This window comes from Aplidium turbinatum, chromosome 6 (genome assembly GCF_918807975.1).
Source record: "Aplidium turbinatum chromosome 6, kaAplTurb1.1, whole genome shotgun sequence".
Classification (NCBI taxonomy): Eukaryota; Metazoa; Chordata; class Ascidiacea; order Aplousobranchia; family Polyclinidae; genus Aplidium; species Aplidium turbinatum.
The window spans coordinates 10,051,190-10,060,349 of record NC_137477.1 but is presented as its reverse complement, the minus strand read 5'-3'; the positions used below and the strand labels follow the sequence as shown (position 1 = coordinate 10,060,349).

Genomic DNA, 9,160 nt, shown 5'->3' with positions numbered 1-9,160 from the left:
ATTTTTATTTATTTATTATATAATAATAAATATAAAACAAATTGCAAATTTTGCGACTTTCAATTGATTTTTTGAAAGTCGCAAAATTTGCAATTAGTTTTATAAGATAGGTTACATTAATATTTTTTATAAATGTAAAATGTAGCCTATTAGGCCTATCACCGACTTTGGAAACTGTTGCATGACAATTTTGAAAACTTTTATAACTTATTTGGTATTAAAATTCGGGCAGAATGTTAAGTTTCGATTCAGTATTTGCAAAAACTAAACGTAAAATAATGCGTTTGACAAGCTGAGGTAAGCTTATTACAGATATTCATTAGAATATACACGCTAGCCTACATTTCTTCATCGGTAGAATTTTGAAACCCTGCTGGGTTCTGGTGAGCTTATGAAGATTTTTGTTTCTTCTCCACATTGCACTGGTGTAGTTGTTTGTAGAAATACTTGGACAAAAACATCCAGTCATTGGATAAATCAATTTGACCATAAGTTATGCTATGCTCACAAAACTTAACTTAAATAGGGCAAAGTGGGGCGTGTTGTCACAGGGGCGTGTTGTCACAGCACGATTTCCATGTGATAACCCAAGCGTGTAACCACGAGTTTTCAATGGAAGGCATAGTTTTCAGTTCTCTTTCGTACAAGCAGTGAAGGCTAATAAATTTGTCACCACAGCAGAAATTATGAGGAGTGCCATTGAATTTAGGAGTGCCACATTTGCATTTAGCAAAAAAAACAACAACAAAAAAACAACCAACCAGGTACGGTATGTTCGATATTGCTTTTTGAATGAAAAAGAAGGCAAATATTTAAATTCTGAAGAAATCTTACCCCATGCCTGAGGTCTCAACGCTTTGTCTCCCACGTTAACTAGCTATCAATGCTCTTAGTTACTCACCACCGCCGACCAGTACATAGCAATTATCTATCAAGTTTTTATTTTTTCGTAGGCCTATATTTCGTTAGACCAGACCCCTGCTATGTTATATATGGCAAGTGATATATTTTGCTTTGTTAGTCTTTTTTTAGACCACCTTTAATTCAATTTTTTTTCTGTTTGTCGAAATTCCCGTTCATTTCTGTTCGACTGTTGTAGCTGTGCAGTTCAGTTTGTTTGTATTACTGACCATCACAACAAAAAGCAATATATGCTTAGCCTACATAACACAGGTCTAAAAAAGGGTAAGTTAGAAGCAACAAAGCCAGTGGCGTAGCCAGCAAAAAAATGGGGAGGGGTGGTAAATATTTGATGAGTTCATATTGAATAGTTCAATACAAAGTGTCTGTTTTAAGACACCGCCACTTGAAGTATAGAAGCCTATAGACACAAAAACTCATAAAGGTTGATTAGTAGGCAAAGTAATGCTGCAAGCTTTTGCAAATTAATTGATTGGTCAATTCGGACGCACAGTCTATATATGAAGAATTATGAAAAAAAAATACAAACCAAATTAGGTTGGCCTACCGCTACCACATTTCAGAACTCCCAGCACAAACACTAATGCATATTATGTTGAAAGCGGAGAAAAAAATTTGACTGGAGAAACCCATCATCATTTTTGATAAAAACCATCCAAATTCCTACAGCAAAAGAAAGATGGTTTAAAATTATTCCCTGGCCTTGTTAAACCCTTCAGTCACAATACAATAATTCTTTAAAAAAAAATTTTAACTTCGGCCTTAGAGGTCTTTTAGGCCACTAACTTCGGAAAATATTTGATTTTTAATTTTTCTTTTATAATATGCAAATTAGGGGGTGCGTACAATTGTACGCATTGTGACTGTCTTAATTGCACAATTGTAATGTCTGTGACTCAACTAGCCAAAATGTAGATATATCTATTTATACAAACATAACAAAATCAACTGTTTTTTATTGAAAGAGTTTGAATCAAAACAGTCTACATTTCAACAGTTTCAAATTAGTCTCTTGTTCGTTTGAAATTGCACGAAATCATTTCAGTCTGTTACTTTTTGTGAAATTTTTTGAAGCAATTTTTGTGCTTGTTCAAGCATTGGTCACAGCGGTAAACCATAATCTCTTTGTGGGAAAAGTGTAACATAAGATTCTTGGATCCGTTCGTGTGTATGCAATGAGCGAAAAGAAACACTTTTCCGAAACCGTCTATTCAAAATTGTATTTCTGTAAAATTAGCCACCTGGCTGTCGAAATTAAGATGCAACACCGTACACCACTAAAACTTGTCACTACAACAGACTACTTAGATAAAAGACGGAAATTTTGTCCAGCTTTTTCAAGCAATAAGCAATACAGTTAAATATGCGACCAACTTCCAATTAACAATTTTAAGAATGAGAGAATAAATTTTAATATTTCAAACTCACGTAAACAGTTACTGTGACGTAATAATGAAACATTGTCAAGCAATTCAAACAGGTGTTCAAAGGTGATGATGCAATGTTTCATCAGGTCTTACGAACGATGGTGCAGTATTTGGACATTTTCTAGCAATTTCCATGACGTAAGATGCCAGCTAGGTTAAATAGACCATAACGGTTTTTATTTGACGTTTGATTTAGTGAACCATTGTCGGGAACATAGCGGCCCCTAGTTATGACAGTCTGACATGGCATAACTAAAAAGAATTGACGACAATTGTGAGCCAATGAATAAAAATACACGATACACAAATTGTTTGAATCACTCACGTTTAAGTATTAAGTTAATACGTAAATACAAAGGGCATGCAAAGAATGAACAACAATAAGAATAATACACGACGATACATGAAATTGGTACCATAGGTACACGCTAAAATGACGCTATATACAATGGTTGCGATAATAACCGACTGTTCTGGGCTCAGACAAGTGTCGGCCACCGCAGACAAAACCAGGCTCAAACCCTAATACTTAAGTGTTCTTTACGGGGGCGAGGCACGAAATATCCCTCAACACGTAGTCTACTTTCACTTTCCCCGTACTCTCATCATAGTTGCAGACGGCAACTTTAGCTCTACGAACCACAGGCTTCCCTTTCCTAATTTGTGGGACCACCTCATGCACCCTCCCAAGTTGATACTTCCCACGTTTACCAATGTCTTGGAGAGAGCCCACCACTACAAGTTGACCAGGCTCCAAATTCTCGGCCATTTTTAACCATTTTTTTTCCGGCCCTGAAGCCCTGGCAAATAAAAATCGATCCATTTGCTCCAAAACTGCTAAGAAAGCGACAAATTGAACCGATAATCCCTTCTTAGTTGGTCACGATCATGTGGTTTCCCAACAGCACAGTATGGGTCTAAGTATGGGGTCAAAAGTGAGGCAGGGGTGATGACAGTAAAATCCCTAGGGTCGTCACTTAAAGGTACCAAAGGGCGTTCGTTCACGATCCGAACGGTACTGCCTGTGTACGTAAGCAGTTCAATAAAATTGGGCTTACGTATTGAAGAGTCCAAAATGTGAAAAAAATACTTGGTCATATCGGCCACGAAACCAAATCTACTCAGCCGAAATCTAGCCAAGAGATTTGCCAGAGGGTTTAACAAATCAGGACACGAAAACATTACATCATTTAACACAGGGGTCACCAACTGGCGGCCCGCGGGCCGCATGCGGCCCTCCACGCTGCATCGATGCGGCCCGCGGAAGGTATCAGCGTAAAAGTATAACCAAAAATACTTTTCTTGAGGAGTTAAAAAGCATGGAGGCAAAAAAGACTTTCCGGGAAGCACATTTTCGCTTTGCATACGAGTCCACCGACCGACCAATCAAATTGTAGTTCTAGGTGGGGGTTGCTTAAAGTTATTCCAATGCGATGTCCAACCACACTGTCCCAGTGGTTGATTGAAACGTCTGTTATCGAATTTCGAAATTGTCTGTGAGCATAGGGTTGCTTACTTTAAGTTTGCAAATGCCATGTAAACACTAGTGTGCGTTTCACCGTTATTGTGTTTCACGAGCAGTGTTCTCAAATGCAAGTTTTTGTTTGCAAAATAGGTCGGTGTGCCAACTCAATTTATAATAAATTGGCAAAATATTATATATAAATTTAAAGACATTTTCTGATTGTATTATGAAAACATTTAGCTTAGTACTGCAAAATGTGTTTTTTTTTAAGATATATGGAACGCTTCACGATTTTGCATGTCATCCTTACGCAGGGACCATGCTAATTTTCTCTGTATCGTTCCAATTTTAGTATATACTGCCGAAGCAAGTACTGCAAAATGTTGTTAATCAACAAATTCTTGCCACGCTGATAAGCATCGCAAGTGACAGTTGTCTACAATAAAAGAAAGATGGTTTTATAGACTCTCACAAATAGGATGAAAAACCAACTCATTACTTTTTTAGAAGGAAGACTGTTCATGAATTACGATAGAATTACGATTTTTGGGTGATTTCCACAAGCGTTTGTTTCATGGTGCCTGGTTTCTTTTCCCCTGATGTTGGAGCCTATTTTTTGCTGATATGTTTGCAGGTCACTATTGTTGCCTGTATTGCGATGTGTCAAACATTTCCTTGTTTACTGAAATTGTTAATTGCAAGATATCATTTGTGAAGCGAAGTGACAACACCATTCTTGCTTGGCGATGAATATTGTAATAAAACCGATCGCCTCGCTATAGGCTAAGTGCGCAAAACAAGTGGCCTCGTTTATTAGGCATTGTTAAAAAAGTCAAAAGTGTTGTAAAAGGAGCTTGGCCTGGCAGTAGCGTTGTTCGATTAATTTTGTTGCTGCGGTATTCTAACATAAATATGAACAACATGTAACACTGGATACTGGGTACGAAATGCGTTCTTTTCTAGCATAAGAGTCAACCTACCTAAAATTTTATTAGTGCGGCCCGCTACAGCTCTCCTTGGTGCCAAAGTGGCCCGCATGCAAAAAAGGTTGGTGACCCCTGATTTAACACAAGTTCCTCGAAATTCAGACTTGCCATCGTAAACAATACGCTTTTTTAATTGTGACGTCACAAAATATTGTAAATACCATTCAAATCCCTTTACATTTCCTGCTTCACCAGCACGCTCAATATAGCCATTAGATTTAAGATCTTTCATGGTGTCAGTAAGAAAATCACGAAGTTCAGGTTGTTTTAAAGCCTTCTTTCTTAAAGCAGCAGCTTTATTTGACACCAACACAAAATTGTTAGGTAAATCAATATCTTCCTTCAACGGTACAGGTATCTCAAATCGACCATCTTTCAACTCAATATTCGGTTCAACAAGTTCTCTAGCCAAAATGTCATTGCGAGACAATTCACAGGTTTCATTTTGCAAAGTCAAATCCTGAATGACTTTATTCAGGTCTGCTATTTCCATATCAGGAGACTCAATTTTACGCTGAAAGCCAGAGATGACATCCGACTCTGAAGACGTCTGCACTCTGCACACGTTAGCAACGCTTTCATCTAAGGGTGACTTACCACCACAAGCCAACCAACCGAGAGGAGTGAATAAAGCATGCGGTTCACTACGATTTTCACCAACACGCTCTTCTTTGGCCCACATCAAATAAGCGTTGTCGTTGCCAATCAGTACATCTACAGTACTACAATCATTCAAATGAAACATATTCACGTCATGAAAATGACAGAAACCACTTAAATCTTGTTTATGCGGTAAAGTTTTAACATCGTCAGCCCAAGCTGGGTTAACCACCGAAGTTATATCACAAAACAGTTCATTCGTCTCTAACGACTGGATGTTGAGTTTAACAAGGTTAGCACAAGTAGGTTTCTGACCAGCCAGGGTATCCATTTTAAACGACGTTTTATCATCTTAACTTCTGGAATGCCTAGAAGATCCCTTCTTAGAGCTACGCCGGGATCCCACCTCTGATCGATATTCAGCTAAAGCTACCTCCTTACGTTGTTCAGCCCTCAACTGTGCGTCTTTGAGTGCGAACTCAGCAGCTCTCGCTTCGGCTTTCGCAGCAGCCTCAGCAGCTTTTGCCTCAGCTCGTAAGGCCTCAGCTCTCGCGGGGGCCTCAGCAGCTCTCGCTTCGGCCTCGGATTTGATCTGGAGCTCCTCTTGTCTTAACTGTAGGTTAATTTGTGCAACTATCCGTGACGAAGTCCTAAACATCCTAGTGCTTACATTTGAGGCGCTATCCTCAGGATGTATGTCAGCATCCAACATATCTGAGAACTCACTTACTTTTTGTTCGAAGTTATTTTTTAACAAGTTAAATTCAGGATCTGCCCTATCACGAAGTTCTGCCAAAATTGCAGAGTTGAAAATTTTACTCAAAAGAACATGGAAATGCCGTAATTTTTCTTCTAAAGTAGATAACTTAGATCTAAAAATTAACAATTCTTGCTTATCACTCAAAGAACCTAGGGCTACAGAAAGTTCCCCAATTTGAGTCAAAATATCCCTTCTAAGATGCCGGGCCTCTCGAACTGACTTAGCCTCATTGTTACTGGGTCCCTCCCCAGAATGGCCTGCCCGACCGCAAAGAACATCATCAGGCTTAAACTCAGTCGAGTCGACGGCGATCGAGTCCCTGTCGCCACCGAGTGTAGACATATTAAATGTTGGGGCTAAATTCACCAATTAAAAAATTAAGTTACACAAACACACAAAATTATTACAGTAGTTATAAAAAACTTAACTGCAAAGACCGTAAAAATACAAAAAGAATTTAAATGCATTTAAATGGAGTTGCTTACAACGACTCGTACAGAATTATCCACAATTTGTCAAGATGCGACAGTGCTAGAGTGTATCAGGTACAGAACGACGTGTTAACATTTGATGCTCTATTAAGAAAAAATTGCTATGCATTTGTAGAACGTTGCAAAAGATCAATTAATCCACTTTTGCGCAATGTTATGTCTTCTGATTGCTACTTTAATTCTACATTTTATATTCACTACAACAGTATTTTGTACGTTGTTTGATGTAGCCTGCTTGATGTTGTGTTAGTCTGATATTTTGTGTGATGACTGTTAAAAATTTGAATTCTATGGACTTTGAGTCTGATTGCAAATAAATAATAAATAATAAATAATAATAATAAATACCGTAGATGTAAGGGTATATGAATGAAGTCCAAAAGTTCCACAAAACTTGCTTGGATTCGTTCACTTGAATCTTCAAGCACAGATCGATTGTCTTTAATTTTCTTTTTTCTTGCCAATGAATGTCAATGTTGTTTTTTCTTCAGAACCAACAAAGAAACGCCTTTAATTTTTAGCTTGAAGTTCTTTAGTACCAACTGAGAAGAAAAGTCTTTAATTTTCTTTTGCTTCTGTAGACTACCAACCAACAAGATCTGCTTTTATTATTTCTTTGCTTCTGTAGCCTACCAACCAACAACTTCGTCTTTTATTATTTTGCTTCAGTACCAAACACTAGACAGAGTAACGTCTTTTATTATTTATGGTCACAGCGGTAAACCATAATCTCTTCGTGGGAAAATTGTAACATAAGATTCTTGGATCCGTTCGTCTGTATGCAATGACCGAAAAGAAACACTCTTCCGAAACCGTCTATTCAAAATTGTATTTCTGTAAAATTAGCCACCTGGCTGTCGAAATTGGGATGCAACACCGTACACCACTAAAACTTGTCACTACAACAGACTACTTAGATCAGGGGTCACCAACCTTTTTTGCATGCGGGCCACTTTGGCACCAAGGAGAGCTGTAGCGGGCCGCACTAATAAAATTTTAGGTAGGTTGACTCTTATGCTAGAAAAGAACGCATTTCGTACCCAGTATCCAGTGTTACATGTTGTTCATATTTATGTTAGAATACCGCAGCAACAAAATTAATCGAACAACGCTACTGCCAGGCCAAGCTCCTTTTACAACACTTTTGACTTTTTTAACAATGCCTAATAAACGAGGCCACTTGTTTTGCGCACTTAGCCTATAGCGAGGCGATCGGTTTTATTACAATATTCATCGCCAAGCAAGAATGGTGTTGTCACTTCGCTTCACAAATGATATCTTGCAATTAACAATTTCAGTAAACAAGGAAATGTTTGACACATCGCAATACAGGCAACAATAGTGACCTGCAAACATATCAGCAAAAAATAGGCTCCAACATCAGGGGAAAAGAAACCAGGCACCATGAAACAAACGCTTGTGGAAATCACCCAAAAATCGTAATTCTATCGTAATTCATGAACAGTCTTCCTTCTAAAAAAGTAATGAGTTGGTTTTTCATCCTATTTGTGAGAGTCTATAAAACCATCTTTCTTTTATTGTAGACAACTGTCACTTGCGATGCTTATCAGCGTGGCAAGAATTTGTTGATTAACAACATTTTGCAGTACTTGCTTCGGCAGTACATATACTAAAATTGGAACGATACAGAGAAAATTAGCATGGTCCCTGCGTAAGGATGACATGCAAAATCGTGAAGCGTTCCATATATCTTAAAAAAAAACACATTTTGCAGTACTAAGCTAAATGTTTTCATAATACAATCAGAAAATGTCTTTAAATTTATATATAATATTTTGCCAATTTATTATAAATTGAGTTGGCACACCGACCTATTTTGCAAACAAAAACTTGCATTTGAGAACACTGCTCGTGAAACACAATAACGGTGAAACGCACACTAGTGTTTACATGGCATTTGCAAACTTAAAGTAAGCAACCCTATGCTCACAGACAATTTCGAAATTCGATAACAGACGTTTCAATCAACCACTGGGACAGTGTGGTTGGACATCGCATTGGAATAACTTTAAGCAACCCCCACCTAGAACTACAATTTGATTGGTCGGTCGGTGGACTCGTATGCAAAGCGAAAATGTGCTTCCCGGAAAGTCTTTTTTGCCTCCATGCTTTTTAACTCCTCAAGAAAAGTATTTTTGGTTATACTTTTACGCTGATACCTTCCGCGGGCCGCATCGATGCAGCGTGGAGGGCCGCATGCGGCCCGCGGGCCGCCAGTTGGTGACCCCTGACTTAGATAAAAGACGGAAATTTTGTCCAGCTTATTCAAGCAATAAGCAAAACAGTTAAATATGCGACCAACTTCCAATTAACAATTTTAAGAATGAGAAAATAAATTTCAATATTTCAAACTCACGTAAACGGTTACTGTGACGTAATAATGAAACATTGTCAAGCAATTCAAACAGGTGTTCAAAAGTGATGATGCAATGTTTCATCAGGTCTTACGAACGATGGTGCAATATTTGGACATTTTCTAGCAATTTCCA

At 38.1% G+C, this 9,160-nt stretch overlaps 2 non-coding genes across 2 annotated transcripts; one reads left to right on the top strand and one right to left on the bottom strand.

Annotated features, from left to right (window-relative positions):
* Positions 1 to 4,082: 4,082 nt before the first annotated feature.
* LOC145773055 (U6 spliceosomal RNA) lies at positions 4,083 to 4,185 on the bottom strand. The gene has a single exon (XR_014289473.1). It is a non-coding gene; the product is annotated as a U6 spliceosomal RNA (small nuclear RNA).
* Positions 4,186 to 8,256: 4,071 nt separating this feature from the next.
* LOC145773046 (U6 spliceosomal RNA) lies at positions 8,257 to 8,363 on the top strand. The gene has a single exon (XR_014289465.1). It is a non-coding gene; the product is annotated as a U6 spliceosomal RNA (small nuclear RNA).
* The last annotated feature ends 797 nt before the right edge of the window (positions 8,364 to 9,160 follow it).